Source organism: Marmota marmota, unplaced genomic scaffold, assembly GCF_001458135.2.
Source record: "Marmota marmota marmota unplaced genomic scaffold, marMar, whole genome shotgun sequence".
In the NCBI taxonomy this organism is placed as follows: domain Eukaryota; kingdom Metazoa; phylum Chordata; class Mammalia; order Rodentia; family Sciuridae; genus Marmota; species Marmota marmota.
The window spans coordinates 15,397,894-15,414,387 of record NW_026000101.1 but is presented as its reverse complement, the minus strand read 5'-3'; the positions used below and the strand labels follow the sequence as shown (position 1 = coordinate 15,414,387).

The 16,494-nt window shown below is 40.2% G+C and overlaps 1 protein-coding gene and 1 pseudogene across 2 annotated transcripts in view; one reads left to right on the top strand and one right to left on the bottom strand.

The window, feature by feature from the left end:
* The window catches only part of Zbtb5 (zinc finger and BTB domain containing 5), a 30,987-nt gene extending 15,677 nt beyond the window's left edge, over nucleotides 1-15,310 (bottom strand). The window contains exon 1 of one of the 2 annotated variants that reach the window (XM_015492313.2): nucleotides 15,074-15,310. The gene's annotated coding sequence lies outside the window, so the exon portion shown is untranslated. Of the gene's footprint in view, nucleotides 1-13,142 lie in introns of both variants that reach the window. The other variant, XM_048783354.1, reaches the window with a different exon arrangement.
* On the top strand, nucleotides 3,215-7,978 carry LOC107147640 (annotated as a pseudogene).
* Nucleotides 15,311-16,494: the final 1,184 nt, after the last annotated feature.

The following is a 16,494-nucleotide window of genomic DNA, read 5'->3' as shown; positions in this document are numbered from 1 at the left end:
TTTTTTTTTTTTTTTTTTTTTTTTTTTTTTTTTACAAAAACTAGTTATCTGAAATAAGGCAACATGTGTAGCAGAGTCTATTTGCCAAGGTAACATTCAGATCTCCCATTCTATATACTTTCTTACAATGTGACATTGATGCTGTTCTCATGGAGGTATGGGGGTTATATGGGTTCAATCCCCAGTATGGCAATAATAACTGAGGAGGGATAGACAGATATGGGATATATCGTCTCCCCTTAAAGTCAGGCATAGTCTCTGACTATGGCAAAAGTTACACCATGTGACTTGTGATCACTGCCATAAAAGGGGACACAATTTTTGCCTCATCTTTTTAGCTTATTCTTGGAACCTGGCCACATGCTGTCTTTGAGAAAGCCCAGCTGGAATTAACCTCAGTTTTTTCAAGATGATTTCAATCCCAGCCACTGCCTGATTATAACCACATGACAGACTAAGAGAGAATCACCTTGCCAATCCAGTCAACCCTAGAATTCTTAGAGATGATAAGCAATTTTTGTTGTTTTAAGCCAAGAAGTTCTGAGGTGATTTGTTACACAGCAATAAATACCCTGAATAATATGAAAGTTAATATTTTTTCCCCATAGATCAACATTCAAATACTATCTCCAAAGGACACACACATCTTTTGGTCTGTCTACTACGGCTTTGGAGAAAATCACTTCCTATCCATTCTTAAATAAGGCCCCAAGCCTGTAAGTTTAAAAGTGGACAGATGTCCAGGGAGGATGAACAACTTGCTACCCATTCCCATTGATTACTATGATTCTTTCAGAGCGACCCAAGCCAATTACAGTCCACCCTGGAGATTTTAGCTGGTACTCTCAAGAAAGAGATCTGTTTTCACCTAGATCACAAACTATGGGGGAGATTTAAATCTAGGATCGAGGGTGGCCATTTTTTTTTCTATTTTTGAATGAAGCAAACACAAAAGAAAGCAGTAGCTGAAGATCATGTCCTGATGATATTAAGACCCTGGGATGTAGCCATGACTGAAGTTAATGTTACTGTAGGACTTAGTGTTTCATGAGGCAATGAATTCCCCTTTTACCTTAACCTAATATCTGAAGCTAGGTAATTTATAAAGAAAGTAAGTTTGGGGCTGGGTTGTGGCTCAGCTGTAGAGCACTCGCCTACCACGTGCGAGGTCCTGGGTTGGATCCTCAGCACCACATAAAAATAAATAAATAAATAAAGATATTGTGTCCAACTAAAAAATAAATATTAAAAAAAAAAAGAAAGTAAGTTTATTTAGCTCACATTTTTCAAGGCTGAAAGTTCAAACAGTGTGGTGCTGGTTCTGATAAGAGCCCTCCTGGCTATATCACCTCATGCTGGATGGCACAACAATGGCAGGAGCTTGCAGAAGGAAGAGCTCATACTGGGAGACAGAAAGTCAGAAAGCAGGGAGGGGCCAGAAATGATCTCCTACTGTGCTCCACCTCTTAAAGGTCCCACCACCTCTTATTATCACACTGGGGACCAAGTTTCCAACACTGAATCTTTGCAGAACACACTTAAACCATATCCAAACTACAGTACCAGGTTTGTTGGGTCTCTGCCACATAGTCAAATATAGGTTTAAATTATATTGCCCAGAAAAATCTAAATAAATAGTCTATAACCTTTTGGGATCTAGAAGGGCTATTTTAAAAATCCTGCTAGTTTGGGACATATAAAACTTACTACTCTGTATTAGGAAGGCTAAAGCAGGAGGACCACAAGTTCTGAGGTCAGCCTGGGCAACTTAGGAAGGACCTGGGTCCTTATCCAGATTTAACTAACTATCTATCTATCTATCTATCTATCTATCCATATATTCATTTATGTCTTAGTAGAAAAGCCGGTTAACAGCATATTTAAAACTATTTGTTTTATACATTGACATACCACATGCTTTTCTATAATATACTTAGTTTATAAAGAAAAATATATTCATACTCACACATCAGGACCTGCAAAGTTGCTACCTACAGGAAGCACTTAACATTTTAAGAAATTCTTATCATTCAGTGTCTCCAATCTAGATACAACTGTACCAGAAAAATAACTAAAGAGAACTTTTCTGCTGGGCGTGGTGGTACACGCACGCCTATAATTCCAGTTGCTCAGGAGGCTGAGGCAGGAGGATTGCAGATTTGGAGCCAGCCTCGGCAACACAGGAAGGTGGTAAGTAACCTAATGAGACCCTGTCTCAAAATTAAAAAATAAAAAGGGCTGGGAATGTGGCTCAGTGGTTAAGTGCCCTTGGGTTCTATCGCTTGTACCAAAAAAATTTTTAAATAAAATAATAATAATAAATAAGAGAATTCTTTTTACATTTTATAGAGGAGATATAGATGAAAATAAATGTCAGAGAGCACAATCTAAGCAAAGTCCCACATGACAGGTTCCAAGAATCATCTCACTGAGTTCAGTCAACCCCCAGCATTCTTAGAAATAATAAATGATTTTTGTTGTTTTAAGCCATGAAGTTTTGAGGTGATTTGTTACATTGCAATAAGTAACTTGAATAATGTGAAACTTGTTAACCATTTCCCCACAAATCAATATTCAGATACTATCTTCAAAGGACACACACATCTTTTGGTCTACTCTGTCTTTAGGGACAACTGCTTCCTACCCATTCTAGTCTAGTTGGGGGTTTTGTTGTTGTTTGTTTTTATGGTACTGGAGATTGAACCCCAAAGGGCACTTAACCACTGAGTCACATCTCCAGCCTTTTTATTCTGAGACAGCATCTTGCTAAGTTGCTTAAAGACTAAGTTGCTGAGACTGGCTTTAAAATTGGGGTCTCAGCCTCCCAAGTTGCTAGGATTTCAAGTATGAGCCACCCTAGGCTAGGGTTTTGTTTTAATATTTATTTATTTATTTAGACAGTTTTAGGTGGACTCAATATCTTCATTTTATTTTTATGTGGTGCTGAGGATCAAACCCAGTCAGTGCCTCATGCATGCAAGGCAAGTACTCTACCACTGAGCTACAACCCCAGCCCTAGGCTAGGATTTTTGACAGGGCTCTACATCAGACTCAGAGGAGTCTTATAACATAGATCCACTGCTCTGATTTTACCAACAAAGTGGAAGTACAGGAAGGCTGGGACTAGGGGTACACAAACGTGTCGAGGTTTATTCCCAGATACCAGATCTGATAGCATGATTAATGTCATTGTCTCTCCAGTTTTCTGTCAAGAATGGCTCAAGAAACTGGACAGACTAAGTCTATAAAACAGGAATCCCTCAGTAACTTACCAGTGAGCACAAGAGACAAAGGCAGGCTAGGGCTGGAAGCCTTTAGCATCACATTGCCACCTTGTTTTCTAGTTCAAAATCCCAGTGGATAAACTGACCTAAAACTTCATAACTCAGTTTGAGTGAGAAAAGGTATCAGTGCTCTACTTACATTTCTAGTGCAGATTCAAAATGCTTTTTTCATTAAAACAGTTTATTGAGGACTGTTTTCTCTCCCCTCTAATGACTGATACAAAGGTTGGTAAATTTTGGATAAATATAGATGAAATATAACATTAATCTAAACTAATTCTAAAATCATTCAAAAACCAGGAAGAAAAAGTCTCAAAATATCCAAAGTAAAAACTAAAGCCATGTATGGAAGATTTTCTCACAGGAAATCCCTCAAGTCTTTACCGTCTTTTGTTTTAAATAAATAAAATTCAAGTTTTTCTCATTGCCTGGTTTATGGTGAGCAATAATAGCAACTCTATAGCGAGGGCAAGGGGTAGCTGCTTACCTGAGATAACTGGAAGTAGCAAAAAAAAAAAAAAAGAGCTTACTTACTAAGGAGAAATGAGGTTCCACAGCTTGGCACCACATCATGGAGGGGTTATGCAGCCCTCCAGATCTTTTTTTTTTTTTTTTTTTAATTTTAATATGTATTTTTTTAGTTTTTGGCAGACACAACATCTTTGTTTGTATGTGGTGCTGAGGATCGAACTTGGGCCGTACGCATGCCAGGCGAGCGTGCTACCGCTTGAGCCACATCCCCAGCCCCCCTCCAGATCTTAACAGTCCATAAAGTTACTCGTGTATTTAGTATATAAAAATTCATCCATCTAATGTTTTTAAGTACTTATGTTCAAGGTTAAGTCCTGTGGATCACAGATTTGTACCACACAGTAATAAGAAGCACAGGTGATTAGCAGAAATAACAGATACACAAATAACCCTATTACGAAGTAGAACGCATTAAGGGTAACAGGTGAAATGTAATCTGTGGTTTGGCAAAGGCAAAGGTTATCTCCAGTTTTATAGTGACACTGAAAATAGAGCTAGGTCTTCATTTGGATTTAGAAAAAATGAGATGTAAAGTACATTCTAGACACAGATAAAGATTGGAAGGATATTTGGTGAGGGGGAAGCAACGTGTCTAGTTTGGCTGGAAAGTAGGTAAGGCTAGAAAGTCACTAGATAGTGAATGTTCATTCAGTAATGAGCATTCAGTAATGTTAATGATTACTAATTTTAATTACCACAAGTCATCAGAAAGGTTAACTATGAGGCACCTAATTGTGAACTAAAGACTACCATCACTTTTCAAATGGTATTTGAAACCAAGCTCTGGGCACTAGCAATATTCAGAGAGGCCCTGTTTTTGATGTTTTTAAACAACTCTTCTTAATGTCTAGTTTAATAGAAGACTCCTGGGATATATCTATTCCTACATTTATATTGTGATGATACACTATTTTAATTTCACAAAATATATTCTTTTTTTTTTTTTTTTTGGTACCAGGGATTGAACCCAAGGGTGCTTTACCACTGAGCTACATCCCTGGCCCTTTTTATTTTTTATTTTGAGACAAGGTCTCACTAAGTTACTTGGGTCTCACTAAGTTGCTGAGGTTGATCTAGAACTTGTGATCCTCCTGCCTCAGCCTCCCAGGTCACTGGGATTACAGGCATGTGCCACTTCAACTGGCCACTTTCTTATCTCTGGCACTAAAAGATGCTCCAGGCTTGCCACAAATTTTAATAATCACAGAATTAGCAGGGTTCTTGACTGCAGCAACAGAACTGATCTTATTTAATTAAACATAAAGGTATTTACTGTCTCAGGTGTAATGATACATGCCTGTGATCCCAATAATTCAGGAAGCTGAGACAGGAGGATAACACATTGGAGACCAGCCTCAGTTATTTTGCAATTATTTTGCAAGACTCTGTATCAAACAGCTCAGGGGTAAAGCACCCCTGAATTCAATCCTCAGTACTGGGTTGTTGTGGGGGAAAGGAGAATGAAAGTCTACTGGTCTGATCATAGAACTGATGAGAAGGCCAGATACCCTAGCTTGAGCTAAGGTATCAGAATAACCTGGCTGGAATGCTGTCTCTAATGTCTGTGCTGAACACTGCCAGTACTACAACAATGACTCCATTGGCAATCTAGTCTCATCCTCTCTACACTATTATTATTAAGTCTCAATTCTCAAGTACATCTTCTTAAATAATATGTGATGTATACCCAAAGTAGTTGTGCTCATTCTGAAATACAACACTGCCTCAAGGAAAAGCACTTGTGCAATTTTTGAGTTATGAGCTGAACTAATTGCTTTCCTCATGGAATGACATTCTTATCTGAAAGAAGCAAGGATAAACTATGGTTATTCAGACACTAATATTTGGTAGGTACTTTTCTTGAAAGTGAATTAAGTAAATTTACCACTTAAAGGAAAACAACTTGTCTTTATTGCCAATGATAAAATTTGAGCTTTCAAGTGAAAATCAGAATTTTATAAAATTTACATGTGTTTGATAGCTTTCCAATGCTCAAATACTTGTGAGATCACTGGTGATAGGTCTTTTTAATACTGTATGATAGATGTGCCAATATTTGCAAGATCTAAGTAATTCAGTGACATGATAATAGAAGTGTAACAATATTAATACAAGTATGTATTTTAAAAAGTTCATTAGAAGTGTAAAACATTAATGTATTTTAATATAACAATATGAGCCAGGTGTAGTGATACATAGTCTGGTACATGCCTATAATCCCAGTGAGGCAGGAGGATCCTAAATTCAAGGCCAGCCTCAGCAATTTAGCAAGGCTCTAAGCAATTTAGTGAGATCTCGTCTCAAAATAAAAAGGGAAAACGGGTTGTGGGTGTAGCTCAGGGGATGTAGCTCATAGTAAAGTGCCCCTTGGTTCAATTCCCAGTACTCAAAAAGAAGTAAGTAAGTAAGTAAGTAAATAAATAAATAAATATCAATATGAAAATTCATAGATATGGTTTTAGATACCATGTTGCAACTAAGCACTTAAGAAAATACCATTTGTGGAGCCAGGCTTGGTGGTGCCCATATGTAATCCTAGAGGCTGGGGAGGGTGAGGCAGGAAGATCATGATTTCAAAGCCAGCTTCAGCAACTTGGTGAGGCCCTGCATAACTTGATGAGACCCTGTCTCAAAATAAAAAATAAAAAAGGGCTGGGGATGTAGCTCAGTGGTTAAGTATTCCTGAGTCCAATCCCTGGTACTGCATCCCTCAAAAAAAAAAAAAAAAAAAAAAAAANCCCCAAGGGAAGCTTAAAGAAACAAGATGACAAAGTAACAATCCTTGATGAGGCACTAGAACAGAAAAAAAGATAGTGGGTAAAAATTAAGGAAATTTTAATAAAGAATGGACTCCAGTTAACAACAATGTATCAATAAGGGTTTTATTATTTATAACAAATGTACCACAGTAATGGAAGATGTTAAAAATAGGGAAACTGGGTATGGGTATAGGGGGAACTCTCTGTACTATCTTCACAATATTTCCATAAATCTATAAATTATAAAAATAAATTTTAGGGCATAAATTTTAGGGCTGGGGGTTGTGGCTCAGCAGTAGAGCGCTTGCCTAGTGTGTGCAATGCCCTGGGTTCAATCCTCAGCACCCATTAATTATATAAAAATAAATAATTATATAAAAAGAAATAAATAAAACAAAGATATTGTGTCCAACTACAACTAAAAAATAAATATTAAAAAAATTTAAAAAATAATAAATAAATTTTAGCTGGGCACAGTGGCACACGCCTATAATCCCAGCGGCTCAGGAGGATTATGAGTTCAAAGCCAGCCTCAGTAATGGCGAGGCCCTAAGCAACTTAGTGAGACTCTGTCTCTAAATAAAATAGAAAATAGGGCTGGGAATGTTGCTCAGTGATTGAGTGCCCTCGAGTTCAATCCCTAGTACCAAAAAATAAAAAATAAAAAATGCAATTTGCTTTACTAGTTTTTTTTCATTAAAATGTTATTTATATTCACATATAATGAGTTACTTTCAATGAATACTTAAGTTTTTTTCTCAGAGCGGAGCCAAGATTGCAACTAAGTTGGAGTATGAATCTGTGCTGTGTGTGAAGCCAGATGTCAGCGTCTATCAGATTCTGCCTGAGCCTACAACCATGGTTACAGGGCATCTGATTGGAAATTAGACCAACCTGACTGGACTGGTCCTCTCCAAATTACTTCGGAAAGGGAAGACTGCCTATTATCAAACTCAAAGACAAAGTTTCAGGAGAGCCCTTTACTCAAGTACTAGTAGAACACTATCCTGGTATTGCTGTGGAGACAGTGAGAGATTCTAGCCACTACTCTGAAATTTGGATCCAGGATGTTATTGGGCAAAGTGGCACTGGATTCACAGATTGGGGAAATGCCTTTGACTTTAATGTCTCCTTGTAAGATCACTTCAAGTGGGTAAAGCAGGAATCTGAGATTTCCAAAGAATCTCAGGAAATGGATAATCGTCTCAAGTTGGATATAGGCTTCAGGGAAGGAGAGACTATCAAGTTGAGTATTGGGAACTTTCCAACTAAGAAAGGAGGTGCTTCTAAGACCAGGGACTGCAGGAGCTAGGTCATTTCCCCTCAAAAGAAGAAAAATGACCTCTAATCTGTTCTTTTTTTTTTTCCTATCTTTTTTTAGAAAAGGGGGGGGGGCACCGGAGATCGAACTCAGGGCCACTAGACCATTGACCTACATCCCCAGCCCTATTTTGTATTTTATGTAGAGACAGGGTCTCATTGAGTTGCTTAGTGCCTTGCTTTTGCTGAGGCTGGCTTTGAACTCGAGATCCTCCTGTCTCAGCCTCCCTAGCTGCTGGGATAACAGGTGTGGGCCACAGCATCTGGTTCCATCTTTTAAATTCTTGAATTTATTTCAGAATCATCTCATGATCCTTGTGTGCCTCTTTGTGAACCCCATTGAACAAGTTCAGGGGAGACAAAGCCTTGAAACTTTCTTTTCCATTAACCCCAGATTCTAAAAATGAACAGGCTAACCTCAGTATTTACAAATTCAGAATTTTGATAAGGGTAGGTTTGGAGAAAATTGGGTGTCCTGGGTCTCTTCTGTATAGCCTCCTTCAGGCTTGTCCTTTTCAATGAACACCCAATGCTAGGTGCAGCCCCACCACCCTCTTGTGTTTACATGTCTTTTCCTATGATAAGAGGATTGTATTGGTAGCACCACTACTGTTGTGTTTAATGAATAGTGGTTCTTTGACATCTTTCGATGTTTCTGGGATGAAGGAAGAAGTTGAAGGGGTTGTGCTTTCCAAGTTATATTCTACAGAAGTGTTTAATTTCTTGTAGCTCCATCTCATTGCTGCATTTGAAACACAGCATTAATTTATATTCGCCCCTTTATTTGCTTTATTTGTGTTTTTTAACCTGATCTGTAGACCAGAGAGGCTGAAAGTACTTAACTCTCATTCAGTACCCACGTTGCCTTACTGCCTGGATATCTGACCCCTTTCCATAAATATTTCTTTTTCAATCCATCTCACTCTTCAATAGAAAGCTGCTATTACATATATTGTCATTTTTGAAGGAAGTTGGGAGAGTCAAAGCTTTACTAATAACAGGTTTTGTCTTAGACTTTGATACCCACCAGCTATGGTATCTTAAAAGCAAGTTGCTCTCCCATCACTTTCCTTTCCCTCTGCCCTGCCATTCCTTTTATAATGCTGTGAAGACAGCTCACCTCCTCAGATAAATCGCCACTACCTATTTTGCTTGTAAATAGGCAATTTTGAGAATTAAATGGGAGGATGTAATTTCTTCCCTTAGCACCTATTTGGATATGTAGATTCTGGATAAAGAGGGATCCTTATGTTTATTTTCAAAGTATATTGTTTCTCCTAGATTTTACTCTTAACCTCTTTCTAACTTTGGGTCCCTATTTTTCATTGCCTTCCTTTCTAGGCAGCTCTATTCTTACAGAGCCATGGCAGGACATTTAAAAATTCCAATAGAAAACACTAAAAAGAAAGTCTGTAGTGACTAACTATTGGGAACCTATTTTCTCAATCTTCCTCCATGTTGTGTTCCTTGTATTCTCAAGATGATAATATATTATGTATTTGAATTGCTGAAAAGTTGAAAATGAAGATATATATATATATAAAATATCTTCATATGCTGTATTGATGCAATAATGGTAATTAAAAATATGGAAAAAGGAAAAAATTTTTCTCAATTTGATTTTTATGTATAAAGGAATTCTAAGGCCAAAAAGTTTGAAAACGACTGATGTAAGTTTCACATATATGGAAAAATTCATGTATATGAAACCTGATTCTTCAAAAATACAGGATGAATTCACCACGTATAATTCCCTTGTGTTATGTGGGTCACTCACAAGTATCCCTTCAACCTGTTACAAGTTTCACTGTCAAAGTCCCTGTGCCATGTTGGTAATACTGTACTAGCACTTTGTGTTTCTATTAGCTGGATGATTAAAAAAGAGAATGGGAGGGCTGAATACCTACCAAGAGTCAGGTTCTAGAGTACTTCACACATATTATCTCTTAGGGATGACCGTTTACCTATACCTAGGACCAACATTATTACAATAAATGAAGAAGAGATAAGAACCCAGGTTTGACTACAAATTCTCACTCTGCTGTAATGGGAATAACCCTAACAAAATATGGGTCAGGTGGCTGATGAAAGAACACTCAGAGAAGAGACAGTATGCAGCCATGAGGATTAGGGAACTGGAGTAAAGGAACAGAGCTTGAAAGCAGAGTCAGAATCAAGGACTGAATGTGAGAATGAAAGAGAGGTGTGTAAAATGACAAACAAGAGAGTGAAAATTAGAGCAAGGATTCTGGAAGAGGTGCAGGGGAATTTTCTGACTTTCCCTTCTTTTACTCAAATTCTCTCTTATTGCTAATGCCACAGGCTACCACCACAGACCACACTGCTAAGCCTTCATCACTGCAAACAGATCTCAGTTTGGAAGGTAAGGAGGATGCAGGATGAACTCTGCCCCACTGCCCCTTGCCTTGGTTCCTCTCCAACCTTACATTTTACCAGGCTGGTGCCAACAAAAATCAGCAATCAGATCTTTGGGGAGAAGGAGAGGGTAATAGAATACCTTTCTGGCAGCAAGGTTACCTGTTAAAAGAGGAAAATTTTGGTCTACCAATAGAGTGCTGACTGAAAGACCAGCATACCCAAGGCAGTCAGCTACAGGACATTGTGAAAACACTACATTTAAACTTCCAAACAGTCAGGCACATTGGCACATGAAACTGGGGAGGGAGGCCTGAAGTAGGAGGATCACAAGTTCAGTGTTAGCCCTCAGCAACTTAGTAAGACCCTATCTGAATAGTAAAAATAAACAGATTGGAGATTTCGCTCAGTGGTTAAGCACCCCTAGGTTCAATCCCTGACAGAAAGAAGAGAAAAACAAAAAACAAAACAAAATGAACAACCCCCCCGCAAAAGTCTACAGAAACCCATCATTAATGGCTCCTTTTAGCTGCATATTAAATATAAGACTACATTTTAATCTCCGTTTAAAAAAATCTAAATGTGGGGCTGGGGTTATGGCTCAGCGGTAGAGTGCTTGCCTCAAACGTGCAAGGCCCTGGTTTCGATCCTCAGCACCACATATAAATTAATTAATTAATTAAGTTATAAAAAAAATAAAAATTAAATACAAATAAAAAAACCTAAATGTATTCTCCCTCTTACTTAGAAAATGTTTCCTGGGCTGGAATTGTGGCTCAGTGGTAAAGCGCTCGCCTGGCACATGCGAGGCCCTGGGTTCGATCCTCAGCTCCACATAAAAAATAAATAAATAAAATAAAGGTATTGTGTCCAACCACAACTAAAAAATAAATATTAAAAAAAAATGTTTCCTGCCACCCTTCCAGTTACCCCTTTTGAAACCGTTTCAGCAATTAAACAAAATAGTGTTCAATGTTTTTCACCCCTGACAGATCAAGAAACTTATTTCTTAATTTAAAAACAAACAGCTAAATTTTTATTAAGAAGAAAACCATGCCAGCGTATTGGAGACAATTATCACTTGTGCCTTACTAGTAGAAAAGATTTAAAAAATGGATTTAATACTTTTTTTTTTGACCAAGTTTACTTTTCAAAAGCAGCATATCCCTTCACTTCCGAATCATTTATCAAATCAATAGTGTTGGGCTGGATTTGTGGCTCAGTGGTAGAGAGCTTGCCTGGCACACGTGAGGCATTGGGTTTGATCCTCAGCACCACGTAAAAATAAATAAAATAAAGGTATTGTGTTCATCTACAACTAAAAAAAATTTTTTTAATCAATAGTGTTTAGTAAATGACAGTGGACCATCTATTCAAAATAAAATACAACAGCCGGGCACAATGGGTAATCCCAGTGGCTTGGGAGGCTGGAGCAGGAGGATAGTGAGTTCAAAGCCAGCCTTGGCAAAAGCAAGGCACTAGCAACTCAAGTGAGATCTTGTCTCTAAATAAAATACAAAATAGGACTGGAGATGTAGCTCAGTGGCGGAGTGTCCTTGAGTTCAATCCCTGGTACCCCCCCCAAAAATTAATTAATTAGATACAATGTATGTGACTACATGTGTTTAGATTTTTATAGCATTTCTGGATTCCTGTCACATCTGAACCCCCAAACAGTGGTTTTCTTTTTTCTTGTCCTCCTTCCTCATATTCTCTTCATAGTAGAGACAAAAACAGGACTACAAAGGTAAAAGCCTTATATTTTTACAGGAAGATGACCGAGGGAATTTTAAACTAAAACTGACAAATTAAGAGTACTGAAAAATCAATTACATCATGTTAACAATATTATGTGCAGGAAAAAAAGATGGAGTAATTCATCCTAATCATTTTAAATATAAGAGTTGGAAAGGGGGGGGGGGAAACGACACACAACGGCATATACCTGTAATGCCAGCTACTGCCTCAAGAGGCTGAGACAGGAGGTTCACAAGTTCAAGGCCAGTTTGGGCAATTTAGTGGGACCTGTCTCAAAATAATAAATAAATAAATAAAAAGGGTTTGGGAAATAGCTCGCTGGTAGACCACTCCTCAGTAACCCCCCCCCCCAAAAAAAAAGAAAGAAAAAGAAAAACAGTGGTCTTTTAGTATATAAGAACTCACTCCATACTTAAGACAAAAGGTACAGTGTAGTGTTATATTTCATCCCACCTGCTATATAAACAAAAATTGGCTCTACTAGAAAACATCCATATTTGAGAAATGTTAAGTACAGTAAAACAAAAAATCATATGTTCAAAACTAACAGAGGAGTTAAGTATTTACAACTAATTTACGTTTTTAAAAAGTTGAAAGCTAACATGAATCAATACCTTGCATTCTCTTTTTCCCTTTCCAGGGGGAATAAGAAGCAGATTCAAGAATCTATGTCAGCAGGACAGTAAGTTTTGTCACTTTCACTGAACACAAGATATTTTTAAATCTCTAATATGATAAAATTAATGCTAAGTACATTAAAACTAAAACATTTACATGCATTTTGCCATTCAAGTGATTTTAAAAAAATACTTCTACTTTTTGTGACAATCTGTCTCTTTTGAGAACACTAATCCTAAGTTTAGGAAAATACTCCACTATAAAATGCTTTTATTCCAAATCCCATCACTCATAGAATTTTGCTAGACACATCAATTAACCAAAATCCAGCTTGCCAGCACCCCCAGATAACCAAAAGTTAGGTTTTGACACACCTTTCAAGAGAAAAACAGCAAATCTCTAGAAAACAAATTGATCTCAGTATTTTCAAAGTCCTGGTCCCGTTATTCAGCAAAACTCAAGGACATAGAACAGATCTTCAACCCATTAATCTTACCTGGCAAGTCACCAAGCCGACTGTGGTGGCCAGGTCAGTGTTCCCAAGTTTGCTGAGATTTCCAGAAGGGTTAAAGCAAATAGTGGAAGGCCTTCTTTAGGCTTAGGGGCTTTTCTTTAAAATTCTTTCTCCTCTTCCCTTCTGGACTTTTCCCCTCCAACTTTTTAGCTTACAGCCAAGCACCTTCACCACGGAAATCAGAAGACTTTAGCAAATGAAAAGCAAATTCTCCAAAAAAACAATGAGGCTCCAAGCCCACCTTTTAAGATTATCTAAGGCACAACATCCCATGAAGGACAATAAATCACCAATGATGATTAAGGATGGTATTATAAAGAGACAAATGAGAACGGTGGGAACAAGGGGTTAAGAGAATAATTCTATAAAATGAGTCTACTATGCTGCTCTCCCACAAGCTTTCTTTGCCAAAAAGCAATCTGCTTGTAGCCCTGCCTGGCCGGAGTGGACAGGAAATGTCACATTCCTCAGCAAACTGAGGCAGAGTGCCAAGGTCAGGTAGTAAGTGTAGGAATAAATGATCCAGTGAAAAGATGGGGGCTGAAAAGACAATGGGTTGCTAACAGTTACCTCCGGGATTACACTCCTGGGCCCAACAGGTTGCTAGAGATAGCCCCAGTGCTCCAGTTCCTTCCCACCCTTAGGCTACTGGGAGAAGAGAGAAGGTAACGATTAAAAGGGAGATTCTAGGATCTGTAAAAGAGCAAGTCACAACCACTTCCACGGACACCCAGCTCTAGGATCCCTTCTCTTAGGAGAAGTCTGTTTCTATATCTTCTCTTTAAAAAAAAAAAAAAAAACTTGTTTTCTACACTTGCGTAGGCGGTTCTCAGGTGTTTAATTTTCAACATCGGGGAACAAGGACCCTCTCCTGATCTCCAAGAAAGGTATCAGTATTCTCTTCAACCTCTGAAGAAATAACCAATGTATTTAACATCTTCTATGTGCTACAACTCAAAAATATATATACATATTTTGGAAACTTTTTTTTCAGTTCTTGAAAGTGAAGAGTTTCTTCTATTCAAATTAATCAGAACCAGAACACATTACTTAGTCATCAAACTTTTTATTGTCTTTACCTAAAATTCTTCCTCCAAATTATTTAAAGTTTTCTTCTATTTAGGAATTAGCTTCTACAGTACTTTCTACTATGCCAGAAGACAGACTGACAACAGTAAATGACCATTTCAGAAGGAAAAAAAAACCTAACAGTCAAAACTCACCCCCATTCACTGCTTTATATTGTATCTATGTACAAATCTGTTTTCCAAACAGGAAGAAGGAGGGATGGCTGTCTCTTAACCACCTAATTTCCCACAGCTTCTTACACGAAGCTTTGAAGTAGTGGACATCCAATGAATGCCTATTTAGTTATTAAACACTTTAGTGTTTAATAACAAGTTTGGGCATTCCAAAATACTGACTCCACCCCTCGAGTCAGCCGCCGGCTCCCGAATCCAGATCGCCCATGGCCTTTCTCTGATGAAATGAAACCTCTTCGCTCAAGAAGACACAGGATGGGGGCAAGAGAGCCACCCGACTTCCTCCCGCAGGGCACCAGATTCTCTATTCACTTCGTCAAGCTGCAGGTCGAGAGGCCTTTCCCACTCCATCCCGTTAAGCTATGTCTGCGTCCGGAGATCCGCAGGGGAACGAGCCCCCGCCCCACCCGGCAGGCAGACAGCCTGGCGTCGGGACACTGGGTACGCCTGCGCAGAAGAACCCGCCTCCCACCCGCCGAGCCCCTCGGATCCGAAGGGTAACAATACCCCCTTCTGAAAGACAGGCGGGATAGGCCGGGGACACCAATACGCGTCCGCACGCTCCCTGACGCCTTGGCGCGTCTCGGGTGCTCAACCGTCTTCAGGTGCCGCGCTCGCGCCATCATACTCTTGCTGACAGGGTCGCCTCACCTGAGCCGGGCTCCGCCCCCCTTCTCCCCGCTGGAGGAGGCGGTGACCCTTCTCCGATCCGACCCGATAGTGTCGGAGGAGGCGGGAACGTCCAGACTGGCGTCTCCGTGATGGGACTTCCTCTCCCTTCCGCCCGCCTCCCGCCCGCCCCTCCTTTCGTTCTCTCAGCTCCTTCTGCCGGTTCGCCGCGACTCTCTGTGAACACCGCGGCGGCGGCCGACAGTAAACGGAAGTGACGCAATGCAAGATCACCTACTCCGCTCTATTTCTCCTCCCCTACGACCGGGATGCAACCAATCATCAAAGGGGAGGGCGGAGCCGGGGTGGAGTGCAGCCGGTCTCCCGCGGAACCCGGAGGAATTTACTCGGCCCCCTGAAAAATTGACCAATCCACAGTCCCAAGAGCCCGGCTCTGTTTACTACCGACCGAATCCGTGAGCACTCTGGCCAATCACCGTTTGCCTTAAAACTGTTATCAAATGCCTTTAAGGCGGGATTTATCACTAAGCAACTCCGGGTTTGGACTATAGAAAAGTGACTGTGTGCCACAGCCAATCAAAATCCGCTGTGGCTAGACAAGCGGGTTTTCCGCCTAATTCTGCCAATCATAATCACCACTGCTTGAGGGCTGAATGCTCCCGGGAGGCGGGCCTGCAGGGTAGTACGTCCCGCACTTGCCTGGTCCTAAACAGTTTTTTCCATCCTCGCAGCGCTGGCCCTTCGGTTCTTTTGTGCTCCTTCTTTGAAGTGAATTCGCTTGGCGAAATCCACGCACACGGTGGGAAGTTGTTCCCAGCACATAGATGGCGGAAAAGATAAAACGAAGTCCCAAGGAGCTGTTTAGGTTAAGCCAAATCCATGCTTAAAAGGCCGAATTTAAAAAATGCCTTTCATCTGATGACAATTAGGTGGGACTATGCCCCACGTCCACTCAGGTTTGGCGGCCAGTCTGGAAACGGCGGCCCCTGTAGAGCCTGGCAGGTGGGTCCAGATTTCTGAGTCCGGGTCTTGACTGTGCATTCCGTGTCCCAGATCATGCAACCTTGTAATCTCCAGAACCAAGTTTATACTCGGCCACCCCTCAACAAAAATTGGAAGCGCTAAGCTTTCCCAGCAATGTCACAGACGTGAAAGGGTCGCAAGGTCAGAAACGACCAAGCTCCGGGATTGGTGCCAGGCTCCCAGGTGCAAGCTGGATGGAGAACGCGAACGCTGACCCAGATGGGTCGCCGCGGCCTCGCCAGGGCGCCCGGCTCTGCGACGCGGGAAGAAGCCCTCCTTTCCCTAGGGAAAGATGAAGATGAAAGCCCTAGGGGCCTTGTGCAGGAGCTGTCCGGGAGCTCTGCGTGGCCCGGGAGACAAAGGCTCGCGAATGCAGCTGATTTCTTTGCGGTTGTTGTTGGTGGTGGTGGAGAGCCTGG